Source organism: Phallusia mammillata, chromosome 8 (assembly GCF_965637545.1).
Source record: "Phallusia mammillata chromosome 8, kaPhaMamm4.hap1.1, whole genome shotgun sequence".
Taxonomy (NCBI): domain Eukaryota; kingdom Metazoa; phylum Chordata; class Ascidiacea; order Phlebobranchia; family Ascidiidae; genus Phallusia; species Phallusia mammillata.
The window spans coordinates 2,169,628-2,186,021 of record NC_137259.1 but is presented as its reverse complement, the minus strand read 5'-3'; the positions used below and the strand labels follow the sequence as shown (position 1 = coordinate 2,186,021).

The following is a 16,394-nucleotide window of genomic DNA, read 5'->3' as shown; positions in this document are numbered from 1 at the left end:
GCAAGCGTTGTTATTTTTAGAATAAATGCCCTTGCAGCGTTATTTTTAGAACAGTCTGCCAACCATGACGTAAGTAGCTAACATAAAGATGGCAACCAGTTACGACAAATTTTACGTAAATCTCATTTAATCCGGCCCTCCAGTGGCAAGACAGTTGCAAATTTGGCCCTCTGGTAAAAAAGTTTGGCAACCCCTGACCTACAGGGAATCTTAACCCCAACTCTAAACCCAAAAGTTTGAAACGGCTTTAAGGCCAAATTTGTTGACAAGCATGTTTATAGTCGTGAAAACATTTTATGAAACAACTCATATGGTACCAAATAAAGCCCACTTCGGGAAAAGAACTTTAACAGTCTTCCTATGAGCATAATTTGTAGCAATGTTTTACTTTGTAAACGTTAATTAATCGGCAATTAGATCTGTTTTTCAGCTTTTTAAATAAAATCCATACGCCCTTAATATTTTTTTGGACATAAGCCTACACTATCGCCAATATTATTAGTAAAAACTGTTGTTACAAACAATATTGCGAGTCTTAAAGCCTATAACGCCTTGCACGGAAACAAAGTATTCTTACGTTGGAATTTGCGTCACAAACAAGGTGGTCACATTTCGAGAGCAGATTCATATCCACTATGACTCCCAACAAACTTTCAGCTGTTGACCGTTTCCACTTTCTGTCAGAGAGTTTTGCAGCTTCGCTGTTGTCAATAAATCGATACTTGGGAAACCTTAAAGAACATCAGTACATAAATCTTAGTCTATGCCAGATCTAAGGCGTCATATCGTATTAAGCTGGTCTGTCAGGTATTCCAGTGTAATTGGCTAAGGCTAGAAAATCTGGTGAATTTTATTTATGCTTTCCAGTGTTGTAAGGGGCCTGAAATTAGCGCCAGGCCCGACAGTACAAAACGAAACCCAAACTCCCAAAGTTGGTTAATATACGAAGTGTGAAGTCAGGCCTTTTTTATGCCCGTTAAACTTAATTCTATAATCCAGGCCCGAATCCAAGCAGACTTATAATTTTGGACCACGCTGTACTAAACCTTTCAAGTTTATGAACTCGAACGATTGAACTCTTTGTTGGTACAGCTGATATTTACCTGCTTCTTAACGTTGCTGCGACCCCGGTGTCTTCAGTTGCAACAAAAACTCTTCGTTCGTTTAGTGCAGGTTTACGCTCCAGCGTAAGTTGTTGCTCATACACGTCAAACCAGGCAGATACAGGCTCCATGTATTCGATAAAGTCGTGACGATGAACTTTGGGTTTGTCCGTCCGTCGAACGTGGATTCTACACAAAATACTTACACTAATGACCTGTATATTTCATACATAGGCCTAGTGTAGATACATTAGCTTGTGGTGTGAATTCGAATTCCAATTTTCTAGACTTGTTTGCTCTTTCTCTTGCTATAAAGTATGTTGTATGCCAGATTTAGTTTTCTTATGACCGCTTGTAGGCCTAACTCTCCCATTTAGTTCTGCAATATTCATTTTTAGAACATATTAAACAGAGAAGAGGTGATTGACTTTTTTCCAATTTAAGTTTTAGTAGCTAACCATACGTATTGGGCTCAGGGCAGTGGATATTGCTTGACCAGGCTTGCTTGTATTGTTACTCTAAACAGCCAAAGCTTGAATATTAAGCCAACAAACTTCTGTTGGATTGAAAATGTTAATGCGTGACATCCGTACAGCAACCAAAACATTTTTATGTTCAAGATGCCCTTACCCAACGATTGGTGATTCAATTCCAACCAAGTTTTGAAGTCTTTCGATTTCCGTCTCTAGTTTCTCAACAGGACTTAGAATGTATTTCATGATCTGACCTTGCCACCAAGCGACAGGAAGACCATGGAAACTCCCTATTACCGCAGCGACATCTTGCGGAAGTGCGTCGGTGGGAAATGGACTATCGGAGCGAAGAGTGTGCTTCATGTTATACGCTATTACTTTGGTGTTCGACTTCATAATGTCTTAAAAAATGTAAATGGTATGTCACTAACAATAAATTATGGTACGCTAAACCCATTGAAAGCGTTTTAGCAAAGCAATTCGGTTTCTCCAGCATTCTAGTTTGATAAGGCATAGTATGGAATAATCTACCCTTAGATGGGATTTAAACCCATGACAGAGCTATCAGGGGCCAAACCGCCATTAATAGGCCTGGCGTATTGTGATTTGTACATAAACGCTGGTCTGCATAAACGAACGTTTTATGGCTGATCATGGTAATAAATGTATGTACAGCAAACCTACGTCAATCCAGACCCCCTTTGGACCAAAATTTTAGTCATGAATTAGTCAAAAATTCGGATTAACCGATGTCGATTAGTTAAAGCCTAACCACATTACAAATCATTTGTACTTCAAGTTTGTCCGAATTAGGCGAAGATCCGGATTAACCGATGTCGGTTAGTTAAAGCCTTGCCACATTACAAATGATTTGTACTTAAAGTTTGTCAGAATTAGGAGAAGATCTGGATTAACCGAATTCGGTCAAACCGAGGTTTACTTTATCTTAGTTGAGCACTATATACAACGTGTTATCTACTTACCCGATTCCGGTTTTCCATTCCATGCCGGAAAATCGCTTATCTTGTAACTTGACCTTTGACACGGCGACGAAGGTCGGATGACCGAAGAGTAAACGTCACCGAACACGTAATGGACCACAAGAGTCCTCTTGGTGGCCAACGCTTGGTGGTAGCAGAGAGCTAGGTGATGACACATACCACCAAAACCATACCAGTTGTTGAGAACGCAAAGCAGTTGTTTTGCCTGTGAACAGTCCTTTGGATTCTGTGTTGAAAAATACGCCCAGTCAGATTTGTAAAACACAATCAAGCCTGTTTTATTGGCTCGAACCCAACCGGCCTGACTGATCTGGTCCATTGTTTGCAAGATTGTTATCGATTTTTGTTGAAAGTGCGAACTAACCCGTATTCACAGATTTGCAACTATACTGTGTGACTTTTTAATTAGAACTTTTTGTGTTTGATAAATTTACTAGGGATTCGGATAAAGATACATTTTTAACTTATGCAGCTAAAATGGTTTAATACCAACGTCATTTGAGTTGGAGTCGTTACACATTATGAGACGCTTTACCGATTTACAATTCATTCTCACTGAACCTGCCCAGCGAATCATATCTCAGGTCACTTGCTTTATGACTTGGTTGACAAAAACAAACAAACAAATGATTGATATCTAGTTACATATACCTGCAGCTCGCTGATCCGGTTTGCAATATCCGATGAGAGATCTTTAGCTCGAATTTCCTCCCTCTTTGACTTTATTTCAGTCACTCGCTTCGCCAAATTCATTATTAAACTAAAACAATAAATAAATAAAGAAGTGATGCGAAAGTGTTCATCGATGGCAATGGATAAAGTGGCAATGCAAATAAAATTTCAACGTGACTTGAAACTGAAACTATGAAAGAACAAAATCCGATGGCAACTATTTATTAGGGTTAATTTAAACTCTATACGTTTGTTAATAATTAATTTTCCGCTACATAAAGCTATATCAGGACACTTGATTTCCCATGTCTTTTCATTTCTTCAAAGACGTTCAACAATGATAAAGTAACAAAAAAGCAAAAAAAAATGACTTGCCTTCATCTGTTTTTGTGTGTGGAAAGGTAGTACTGGTTTATCACGTCAATATTTTACTGAAATATGTTTTTATTGTTTTTTGCACGCTAAACGTTTAGATTAAAAATCTCTCCCACATTAAACTTGCTAATAGTTTTCGCAAACAACACGGACCTACTTTAAACGTGAGCGCATCGTCATATTGTCTTGACTCGATTTCAAGTTGTTCCTCAATCTTTCATTTAACTTCACAAGCTCTGTTTTCAGTCGGTACATAAGTCGGGACTCCCCCTGACCTGAAACCACATATTCTTGCTCAATGAAAGGAGCAGACATAAATGTGATTTGAAATAGTTTACTTGTAAAGTGAAACTGAGAATGTGATTGGCGCCGCTGGATCACGTGATCAGCTATGTATGATTTCTTCATTGTCCTGAAAACATTCAAAGTGAGAAAGCTTTTCAACAATATTACGTGTTTGACATCCAGGAAATCACAACTGAATAACACTCAACAAAACAGTGTAAAACATCACTGGCTTGTATCAAAACATAAAATTTCCATTATAATATATAACATAAACAGAAATAAACACTTTATAGAAAGATTTTATATCGTTAGAGTAGCAATGACCTAGTACAGTGTTTTTCAATTCGTTTCATTCTATGGACCACCAGTTTTTTTCGCACTCAATATTCACAAAATTACATTCAACTATTTCCAGGTTATTACTAAATACTATTAACGTGCCGTGGGCCAGCCAAAAAGTCATCATGAACCGCCAGTTGAGAACCACTGGCCTAGTACAAACTTACTTAAAAAATAGCCCAAATACTTAACTTGGTTTGGTAACAACCTATACCTGATGGCACAAATTTCTATCAACACTAGAATCGTTCCAAGCACCAAAAGAACGGAGATGAATTTTGTAACAAAGGTTCTCTTTCGTCTTCCTTTAGCTTTTTTGCTCGCTTGTTTTTGTGAGTCCATTGAAAAATGTATGGCGGTGTCCCACCGTCTTTTCATCGGTTAAATCGATTTACATCAAGCTATTTACCTACGAAGCAGAACGAAGTGTACTGTTTTCTGCATACTTTCTATATGCTATAGCAGCTATAGCTTTAATCCGCCTTGAAGCTGCCATATTTCAACGATTTTAACTCATCCTTAAACACCAAGCACTTGTGTAAAACAATAAGCAAAAATTTCGTGTTATTTTTATCAATCAAACATTAAAGTCAGTTCAAAATATGTTAGATATAAAACACACAAAATGTTGTAAACAACAGAGGAAGCTTTCGTCATGTCCGCACAAAGCTACTCTAGCCGTGGGAATATAAGAGCAACGTAAAAAAATCACACAACCATCGACGAGAGAATATCTACGTGCACACAAAAAATATTACACAATATGGTTTAATACGATTGTGTTTCGCGTGTTACATTAGATAGTGAGCTTTTTGTCTCTTGGGTTTTTTATTACAAATAAAAAACGAAAAGCCTCGTTTGACCATTACAAAGTCATGAATTTCGCTTCGTAATAATCTAAATAATGACGTGGCAAGCGCTTACATCCGGGACCTCATGCCGCCCGCTATCACGATTGTTTCCCCCGTAATGTAGCTGCCTTCGTCGGAGCAGAGCAAGCTAACAATACCCGTGCATTCCTCTGGAGTTCCCTTGCGTCTCAGAGGGACATCCTTAAGCAGTGTTTCGGTTGCGGCAGATTCAGTGACTGGGTCTTGCCACAAAGTCTTGCTAAATTTTGTTGTGATCAAACCAGGCGCGATGCAGTTAATCCGAATCTTCTTTTCAGCTAATTCGGGCGTCAGCACCTTGGTCAAACTGACCAGTGCTGCTTTGCTCACCGAGTATATTCCCAGTAAGTCGTAGGCAGCGAACGCCGCTATAGACGATAGCAAGACTATGGAAGAATTTGATCGGTTTTCCATCAAAGGAACGCAATCCTGGATCCATTCAAACGTTGACTTGACGTTTAAGTCGAACATTTTATCATAAGCAAGCTCAGGTGTTTTCAGTGTAGGCCCAAAGTGTGGATTGATACCAGCATTGGCGATGAAGATATCTAAACCGTCGTGAATTTTTTTCACTTCTCTGATTAAATGCTTTCGGTCATCCGATTTACCAGCGTGACAAGCGTATCCGGAGACTAAGATATTTTCATCCTGAAGTTTGCGAACTGCTTTGTCGACGTTTGATTGTTTCCTACTGCTCACAACCACATGAGCACCGTCTTTCCCCAATCTGTGACGATTAAACGATGTTAAAATTTGTTCTATCACTTTTTTCTATTCACAACATCAAAAATTGAAGCGTTAAAAGTATGATAGAGAAATAAATGATAGTCGAGGTGTGTTTTTGATAGAAATTTACAAATTTAATAACTACAATTGGCACATGAGTATATTCATACTGGGATCAGCCCCGAAGCGTCGATGCAGACCAGCGATCACGGCATACGCTTTTAATAGGCCTGGCGTACTATGATTTACAATTGGCAGCATACGAATTACACACGAAAAGAGGCAGATGATCAGCGTCAGCTAAAAGATAACGCTGAACGTCTGCCACTCTTCTTGAGTAATTTGCAAACTTGATAAGTGAGGACAGATCCGTTGGTTACCATCCTGTTACAACGGCTGATTCCTGTTGTGTGTATGCACTTACATGTGATTTATAAAACAGCAACAAAATTTCAAATAAGAGAAAGATTTATTTACACTTTGAGGTCCCGTAAAAAGTAGTTTGTACAATGTTTTTCTATTTTATTGACATTTAATATTTTACTCGTGAGGGTTTAGTATTTAGGTCTGATGTTTCTAATCAAGAATACATTTTCCCAATACCTCTGTGCCATGGCTAGACCGATTCCCTCTGTAGAAGCAGTTAAAACTGCTATTTTTCCATCAAGTTTACCATAAAGTTGATTACCCGTGCTTAAAAAGCGGGTATGTGCAAATGTCCTGAACATTTTGGTCGTCAAATTGAAACTGACACAAAAAATATTTTCAAACCTAAAAATAAATTGGGAATTTCTGTAAAGAAAATACATATCAATATATTAGATAAGTCTTTGCAAAAACTAAAATCTCACATAGATGAACAGTATTCTCGATAAGTAATAAAAGCTGTCTCAACTAGATTACAGCGCAACAAAGCCTTTTCACATAAAATGTGGTTGGTTTTGACGCTAGGAATAAAATGTTGTTGAATGTCAGGTCTTTACTTTTCATTTTACATCGTCTTTTAAGTGCCAAGATGATTGAAATTTATTTTTTTCACCATAGCATATAGCGTTTAATTTTTATGATAAAAGTCTGGTAAAATCAATTGCAGATGAAAAAGGACATTCATTACAGTTACGTTATATCACCAATGTTTGTTATACATTAGAATATCAACTGTAAACTAGTGTATCAGCAAATAGCGTGTTATTAAAAGCCAAACAACATTCGGCAACAAATATGGCAGGTTGACTACTGAATTGACTTTATTTGGCAACTAAAAGAATGTACATGAACAGTTTCACCAACAAACTCCTAAACTTCACATCATACATCGCTATTCTATACAAATATTTTTCCACGTGCTTTCGTCCTTATTTCCCTTTCATTAAGAATACTTTTAAATTTCTTTTAAAAAAAAAACTAGCTACCGGTTTTTAAAGAGAATAAATAAAGACAAGGAAGCGCTATAAAAGTTTAATATAGAAGTTGATCTAGTGAAAAAGAGGCATGGCTAAAATTACTATGAGCTTCCTTGAAACGCTTGAAGTCTTCCCTGACAAAAACGATTAATTATCATATTGAACGTCACGTGAACTGAATGAGGGATTATTTAGGTATTTAACCAATACGTAAACAGAAAGGACGCAGCACAGGTCAGGAAATCCCAGACCACCGTTCTGGTATTTACCTTATCTGACAAATACTGCATGTGTGTGCATATCATAATTGTTACGGGAAATACGCAACATCCATGGTCAATTACAAACGGTAGTTTTTGATGTTGGTAATCTAACTTACGCAGCATGCGCCTGTCAAAAACAGTGATTCTTGTTGATCTACGCTTTGTGCACCTTGAAATAATCAGTGGCTCAATTAAGAGACCCCAATGTGCAAAAAAAGCATTGACTGGGGCAATTGATTGATCGCTGAAGAAAAAGTTGTCGTATGTAAAACTATAAAGCAAGCCGACCAATGACAGCCAATTTTGGTTCGAAGTATAACAGTTTAATGAAGAAAATAACGGCCCCAATAGACGTAAAAAGCGACTTGCTTTATTTTTCAAACGTTTCTGCAAATGCTCATGCCATCATCAGTGATGTGCCATCATCAGTGATGATGTCGTGGGTTCGAATCCCACCGCAGGCTAGATTTTTCTAGCCTACGCCTTGCCATATGGTGGTGAATGCTTGGTGACCGGCTGATTCGGTATAGCGCCTTCAATGGGCCTGGCGTACTGTGATTTATATATGAGTGTGCCGTGATCGCTGGTCTGCATAGACGCTTCAGGGCTGATCCCAGTTATGAATTTATGTTCATCTTATCTGATACTGGTCAATCTGGCTATCCCCTACTACGAAGCTGACATGTGCAGCATACGAGGCAGGCAACGGTGCTTGTGATTCGACTTTCGGCGAATTCTCCACTGAGCCTGTGTAGCTCAGTTGGTAGAGCGCGAGTCCCGGAAAAACTCCTGTCGTGGGTTCGAATCCCACCGCAGGCTAGATTTTTCTAGCCTACGCCTTGCCATATGGTGGTGAATGCTTGGTGACCGGCTGATTCGGTATAGCGCCTTCAATGGGCCTGGCGTACCGTGATCAGTGATGTGAACCACTAAACTTATGAACAACTCAGTATATAGTGTTTGCAAAACGTTTATAATACATTTAATTTGGACGTTACAAAGCTGTAAGGTTATCTCAAGAAGACTCTCTCGTTGGGTTTCCATTTCCTCATCAACCTAATATTAACAGAAAATCCGTTGTTAGAATCCTGTCCATTTCATTAATAGTCGTCCACCCTTTAAATTGGCTATACTGGGTCCCAAGACGCCATACCATTCGCTCTAAAGCCGCAAAATTCTTGGTTAGAGTACTTTGTTGCGTCACAGTGGTAATTTTGATACGTCATACAACTGACGATTTGTTGTCAAACGGATGTTTTGCCGGATATCTGCTTTGTAAGTAATTGTTTCGTTAACAATAGGAAGTGGTTAATTATACAAGACATGTTAAGCATAGATTATCGAATGGGGTAAATTTGTTCGGTATTTTTTTCAAAATACTGTTAAAGAAAATTGGGTGTAAATTTTACCAGCGGAATATTCAAAAAGGAAAAAATAAGAAAAAAGTCGTGATGTAGGATAAGTAAAGGAATACTACACTACACTACTATTTAGAGCAGTAGTTCCCAACCGGGGAGGAATTTCTCCCGAGAGAGGAATTTTATGACTTTAGAGGAGGAATTTGCTTTATTTTGTACACGTGGTTTGTAAATAAGCACTTCAGGTCTGGAAAAATAACCTTTAAAGTTAATAAAGACCCAATTTCAAATTAGCTTTGTATGGTTAAGAATTCACCATGTAGTCTGTTGGGAATGAATGAAAATGTTTTGAATTGTTCGGTGATGAATTCGTCCATAAAGGTTGGGAACCACTGAGCATTCCACGCTAACTAAAGTAACATCGCCATATTGGGATAATCACAGATAGAATAAGGGACATACGAAGATAATGACGGAAGAATGTAACAAAATGAGAAGCAAACAAAACTGTACACAAAAATCATTATTATGCTATGAGCATTTACGTGTCGTGTTTCACAAGGTATAAATTAACAGTCATAAAGGCAAACATTTGTGGAGTTAGCACATAGCGCATTTATAGGCAAAACGTTTGTGATTCTTTTCATATGGTTATGCACATGTAAAGACTTTCTAAAGTCATTGATTTTGTTTGTCACTATTTTGTTTCCGAAATTATACACCCACTGAAACTGGGTGTGGTATGGAACGTTAAAGTAGACCTCTTCAACCGATGTGAATCTTAAAGATGCATCAACATGTCGAGTTTGCATCAGTTCATAAGCGATGCGGCAAACCTTAAAATATAAAGAACGTTTCGTTGAACAATTTCTAAGATCATAATTATTGCAATATAATCACAAATGAATACACTAAATTATGGTGTTTGAAAAACGAAATGCGCTCAATCGCTAGTTTAGTTTGTCAAAATAATTTTTTTGATAATTTTTAAGATCAAAGCAACATACAATTTAGACTTTAGAGTTTCACCGAAAACGTGTGATTGGGCACAACTGACGTTTTGGTAAAGTAAGTTATCAGTTTTTTCATAGCTATGTAAACTATCTTACATAATAAAATCAGTCACCAGAAACCCAGCATGAGAATTGGAGACAACAGTCGCGTATGTTAACTGACTAAATCTTCGGTAAGTCTGAAGTAATCCACCGTATTTTTTGGTATGTGTATAACATATAGTTAAAAACATTGCTGACAAGGAACTTGTGTATGTAAAATACATCTTAGGTTAACGCAGACGTCGTCAATACATAATGGACATTTAATAGGCATTTTTTAATATTTTGTTCTCTAAAGCAGGGGTCGGCAACCTTTTTTGCACTGCGGACCGGTTTGAATCTGAAAGTTTTATCACGGACCGGCCTTTAAAAGCCACAAATGTTCAACACTGAAAACTAATTACAGTTTTTACAACTGTGAAACTTAAGAAAGATTTCTGCGGCCCGGTAACGAACTCCTCGCGGACCGGTGGTTTCCGACCACTGCTCTAAAGAATCAAATATGAATTTATTGACAAAATATCAAACAAAGGAAACTAACTTACGTTAGAGTTTCCGTCGCACACGAGATGCGAACACTTCGACAAGAGATACATATCAACCATAATTCCCAATAAACCCTTGTTTTCATTTCGGTGGGCTTTGATTTCAGCAAATTCCGACGCCTCTAAGTTATTGAGGAATTCGTGTTCAACATATCTTCGCAATTAAAACATAAAAGTTAGTTGCAACATTGAAGTTAATAATACAAATTCAATACATACAAATGCATTCCTGAAAAGAAATGTATGATAAAGAAAGCTGAAAGAAATTGTCAACGAAGTAACACTCTAAAAATTAAGTTGCTGTTCAAACCAAATATCTTAAGATTGTAGATTAAAGCAGAGCTGTGAGACATGTCTGGCCTTGTGGTTCGGGTTTGGAATTAAGTTTAAACAAAACGGGCCTGAACTTTGGGTTCGGGGTGGGTTTAATTCCCAATTTTGGGCCCACTGACAACATTGATGTGTATGACATTCAAGTTTATGCAAATAGTTTTGACTTAATAATAGAGTTTTAATAACTGATAAACCTATTATTGAATATATAAAAATATAAACCTATTATTGAAACTTAGAGTTTTAATAACTGATAAACCTATTATTGAATATATGATAACTTCACTACTCAAACTAATATGCACTAGGACAATGAACAAGTATGATATAAATATCTCACTTTGTTCTCAATTCTTCAACAGTTTTTCTGCTATCAGTTGCGAGAAAAATTCTTCTTCTTTCAAGCGGTTTTTCTCCTCTAAGAATCCTTTGTTGATCATAAACTTCAAACCAAGCTGCAACAAGCTCCATGTATTTTTCATCTCTGTGTTGGTTGTCGCGACCTTTGTCAGTTCGGCGCACATGCATTCTGTTCACATAGTAACCTGCCCTTAACCAGAGCGAAGTTTGGCTTATTTCCGCAACCTAATTTGATAATCGGGTTCTTAAACTTTCCTTTTTGTTCACCGGCAAATATATACAAAACATTCGACGTATCGTGCGGGGTGTCTTCGTCAGGCCAATGTAAGCTACCCAACGTAGAGGGTAGAGCTACTAACACAAGAACTTACAGGTCAGGGCTGCTAATTTCCAAAAGATGGCGCAACGTAGCTTTGACTTTTGCTATGGCAATAATTGCTAAGCAATAATTGCTGACTCAGCAAATTACTAAGCAATTATTGCCATAGCAAAAGCCTATGCTCCGTTGCGCCACCTTTGTGAAATTAGTATCCCTGACTAGTGAGTTCTTGTGTTAACAAATTTTCCAACACAAAGGTTCTAAAGGTTCATAATCTCATCTATTGTCTAAAACTGTAACGAAACTTCGGTGCATCACTACTTAAAGTGCAGCTAAAAGTAATTTACCCAAGTATTGGAGTTGAGAAGTCAAGTTGTTTTTCGACGAGCTTAATTTCTTGTTGTAATCGATCTGTGGGTCTCATAATGTACTTGACAATTTGCCCTTGCCACCAAGCTACAGGAAGGCCATGGAAAGATTGAATGTATGGGGCGACATCTTGCGGAAGAGCGGTAGTTGGAAAAACACTGTCTTCTATCCACAGAGGAGCATGAAACGCAACTAAAGGCAAGGATGCTGCGAAAACAGTGCAAAATTGTTCATTTCAAAGAATTGCTTGCTATAGGCTGGTAACAGTCTAAAACAGCAACGTGTTGTTGGTGCAAGTCTGCACATATTACATTACATTCTGATCCCCCCAGTATCGATATCCCAGAGCGCCAACTTCACCCTCTTATGTGAATCCCCGCCACAAATACCGCTTTGTAGTAACGGTGTAGCTGCATTTGCCACTTTATATCTACTCAACGTTGAACAGCTATTCCCAAAAAGGTGAATATGTTAGCGCAGCTGTCCTGCTACGATTTGTATCAACCGGCGGAATGAACTCAACATACATTCACAACTTGCAACAAAACAATAAACAAAATTTGTGATTGCCACATTTGCGTGCTCGCCCAACCAAGCATGCCATTAAAGATAGTTTTAATCAGTGTTTCTCAACCCTTTTTACTCTGCGACCCCCTTTAGGGGTTTTCTAACACAATGCGACCCCCACCAGAATGTGTTCGTACATTTACTAACAAACTTCGCATAAAAAAACCTTGGAGTTATGGTTATGGCTCATGTCAGCAAAAACCTAAACTATTTCATGATTTTTGTGTTAAAAAAGCCAAAAACCACAATCATACAGAAGTATATAATCGCAAATGCAGTTGTGACAATTCTAAACTAAACTGCCGTGTGAGTTACTATGCGAAACAAAAGTCACAGGGAAAGTTTTGATGATACGGTTAAAATCATCCCGAGTTGGGTTACGTCTTCGCGACCTCTTCAAAAGTGCTTGGCGACCCATTTTTGGTTCGCGAGCCCCAGGTTGAGAATCACTGGTTTAAATAGGGTTTCAATTTCTACTTACATGATTTTTCATCCAATAAAGGCACATCCATCGCCTTTTCGGAATCCACATAGCATTTGCTTCCGTTTACTAGAACATCTTTGTAGTGATCACCGAGTTTATAGTGAAATAACACCACACGATTGGTTGCCAGGCCGATATGGTAGCAAGCGGTCATATGGTGAACCATTCCACCAAGCCCGTACTGGTTTCTTAACCGACAAACCAATCTCTTGGCTCTATCACAATTGTTTGGGTTCTAAATTCAAAATACTGGGTTTTTAAAAGTGATATCTTGGAACACAAGAGCATCTTTTTTTTATGAACGTATATCTCATGTGTGTCCTAAACATATTTTATCGCAGTGTTTAAACAACTGCAGTTGTGGTCACTCTAAACAAACGTGTTTGGTTGGTTAGACCAGTGGTTTTCAACCGGTGCTCTGTGGAACACCAGTGCTCCATGAAAGATCGTTAGGTGTTCCGCAAGAAATTTAGTAGTTTGACTGGTCCAGTTGACAGGGGTCGAAAATCACCATTTTTTAACAATGGGGGTACATAGCTATTCTGTTAAGAAATTAATTATCCACTTTTAACAGTTTTAATGTCCTGTTGCGATTTGCTTCATATATTGTTGTGTAATAATAATATTGTAATTGCGTTGGTGTTCCGCAAGATTATTTTTTGAAGTTTTGCACGGCTTAAAAAAGTTTTTTTTGCACAGCTTTAGGTTTAAATGTTTTGGACGGTGTTTTTCCTTACCTGCAACTGATACAATCGATTTTGTATTTTCACCGAGAGTTCATCCACCATATTTCGTCGGGTACTTTCCCGTAACTGTACGACGTCATCGACCATGTTAATAGCCAAACTTTAAATCAGTAAAATTCTTGTTTATTTTCGATCAAATATTTTCGTGTTTCAAGGTTTGGCTTTGATGGATTTGTTTTAAAACTTAGATGATGTTAAACTGTCTTATTCTAAAAACAACCTTGTTTTGGGACACTACATATGAACTTGTTCATAAGTTTCATGATGAAAATACCTGCCCAAATACACGTAAAAAGCGACATGCTATATTTTTCAAACGTTTTGGGTGTAACTGATATGTGGCCTTCGTATCACTGATGATGGCATGAGTAGTTATTTGGGCAGTTATTTTCATCATCAAGTCTTATATGTTTATTTGAGTTATTCTTTTGACTTCTTACTTGGTTCGTGATTGAAATTCATTCTTGTATTTTTTCCTCTTAAGTTGAAGTTGGAGATTAACCAGCTGCTTGTGTAAAGTAAAAAGCAACTCAGGTGCTTGAGGTTCTGTTAAAATAAAACATCGGGGTTCGAACCCAGGACGCAAAGTTTGTCAAAAAGAAACTTGTACTCATTTTGCCCCAACCTTGAGACAACTTGGCCGGCAATTGAATTTTAACCCATCTTCAATTTGCTCCACCAAAGGTTACCCCAGTATTGTTTACCATAATACTTTGAACTTTAACCTTGTTAAGGTACGTTTAACGTTGATCTACCAAATACTTTTGCGCTCTATATTGTTCCAACGTTGTGCTGCTATTTCCTGTATGGCAGTGGTTCTCAAACTTTTTTGACCGCGACCCAAATCTGAGTATTATGAACATCTCACGACCCAAGCCTCAAACATCAAAAAATGTAACAATTTCGAGACCACGTCGTGGCCGCACTGGAGTCTGCCCATGTCAAAATGGCTGCAGGTTTAACGAGTTCAATTCGACAATACTACATAACACAACACACATTGTGGCTTTGGAGCACCATGATCATTGATAGAAGTGAATCCCAAATCTAAAAAAGGTTCCTTGTACGAATACTTACTAATCCTTAAACGGTAACTGTTACATCTCCACGTTCAGTTTCGCATGATTAACTTTTATTCCCCGTGCTATGACGTAACAATCGCCATGTGCGTAACAGTACAATTGGAAGGGTATTGTCAGTATTTTGCAATGATTAGTTCGTTTTACTGTACAACGTGGTCAATGAGTGGACTTTTCTACTACTACATTAAGTAAATTCGTTTGTTTTTACTTAATGCAGTAATAGTTCGTTTGGGTAGAATTGAACCACCATAGCGCGACCCATTTTTTGAACCTGCGCGACCCACGTTTGGGTCGCGACCCATACTTTGAGAACCACTGCTGTATGGTAATCGTTTTGTGCGATTATGTCCAAACTAAACTCAACCCAACTTAGTAAATCTTTTCTTAATAATGAAATCTCCTTTCAAATAAATCATCTGCGACGATTCAAGGTCGTTAAAGTCAAATCAGGAATTTGAGCATGAAACCCACTAAATCAATTGTTGTTGTTTTTTACGAAAACAAATGCATTTCGCTTTTATAAGCATCATCAGTGTCTTTTCCTCAATCCAACTTGTTTTGTTTCTTAAAGTCATAATAGGTGGGATAAAAAATATGTCATTTGATGAGTACTTGATTTACCTGTTTGGTATGGGGCTTTTCTAATTTCCATTTCAAAACATTGACCACCAGTCTTCCTGTTCATTGTCCATCTCAAGTCACTGAAAAGCAGATTGCGCAGTAAACAACAACATTTATAATTCCTAAGTTTCCAGAAGTTTGGTAATGACCCGAGCTTTTATCAAAAAATGTGTTTTACTCGAATTTGCATAAAAGTTCGAGTTGGTGAAAAAATATGCAGATATCTTAAAAATTGTAAGGGAATATCTTAATACATTTTAGTTAAAAAAAAGTATAGCACATTGCCTTCCACATTAGTATTGCATATACCATTTTTGATAAGTTTTACTATACCACTGTTTCAAAACTATACCACTGTTTTAATCAAACTATACTTATACTGTTTTAAACCAGTGTGACTCAGTGGAATTTGTAACACAGTGGTTCTCAACTCGTTTAGGGCCATGGACCACCGGCCCAGTAAAAATAATATCGTGGACCATTCCATTTTTGAGCAATTTTGAACACATACGAAACAACCATTTAAGCTTGAAACATAATTCTTTAAAACCGATTTTCAAGAAGTGAGATACATTTATTAACAGCTAGCATTTCGATACTCTTTCAACATGTAATGTGCAATAATTTCTAGTTTATTGTTAGATTTAGTGGACGTCTTGTGGACCACCAAAACAGGTTTCATGGACCACCAGTTGAGAACCACTGGTGTAACTATGACCGGACTTTTTTTATAACACGTACCTTGTCATTGCTGCAAAGAATATCAACGAAGCAATTGAAACTATTACTGCCAGAATTCGAAGCGATTTCAAGACATTATGTGCTAACACTCTCGTGTGCATTTTTAAGTAACAGTTAATCTATTTTGTATCACTTTAGCCTCTGAACACGCAGGTTCTGTTGCAAATAGCAGCAGGTGTTTGATTTAAACATGAACTACAGCGGTAGAACGAAAAAAAATCAAGTACATCCGATCTCTATGATTGTTCTCATATCACATTAACATTTAACACGTTTCTCAC

General features: G+C 37.6%; 1 non-coding gene across 1 annotated transcript; it reads left to right on the top strand.

Moving 5' to 3' along the window:
- The first annotated feature begins 8,278 nt into the window (after positions 1-8,278).
- Positions 8,279-8,352, top strand: Trnap-cgg (transfer RNA proline (anticodon CGG)). Its single transcript has one exon. It is a non-coding gene; the product is annotated as a tRNA-Pro (tRNA).
- The last annotated feature ends 8,042 nt before the right edge of the window (positions 8,353-16,394 follow it).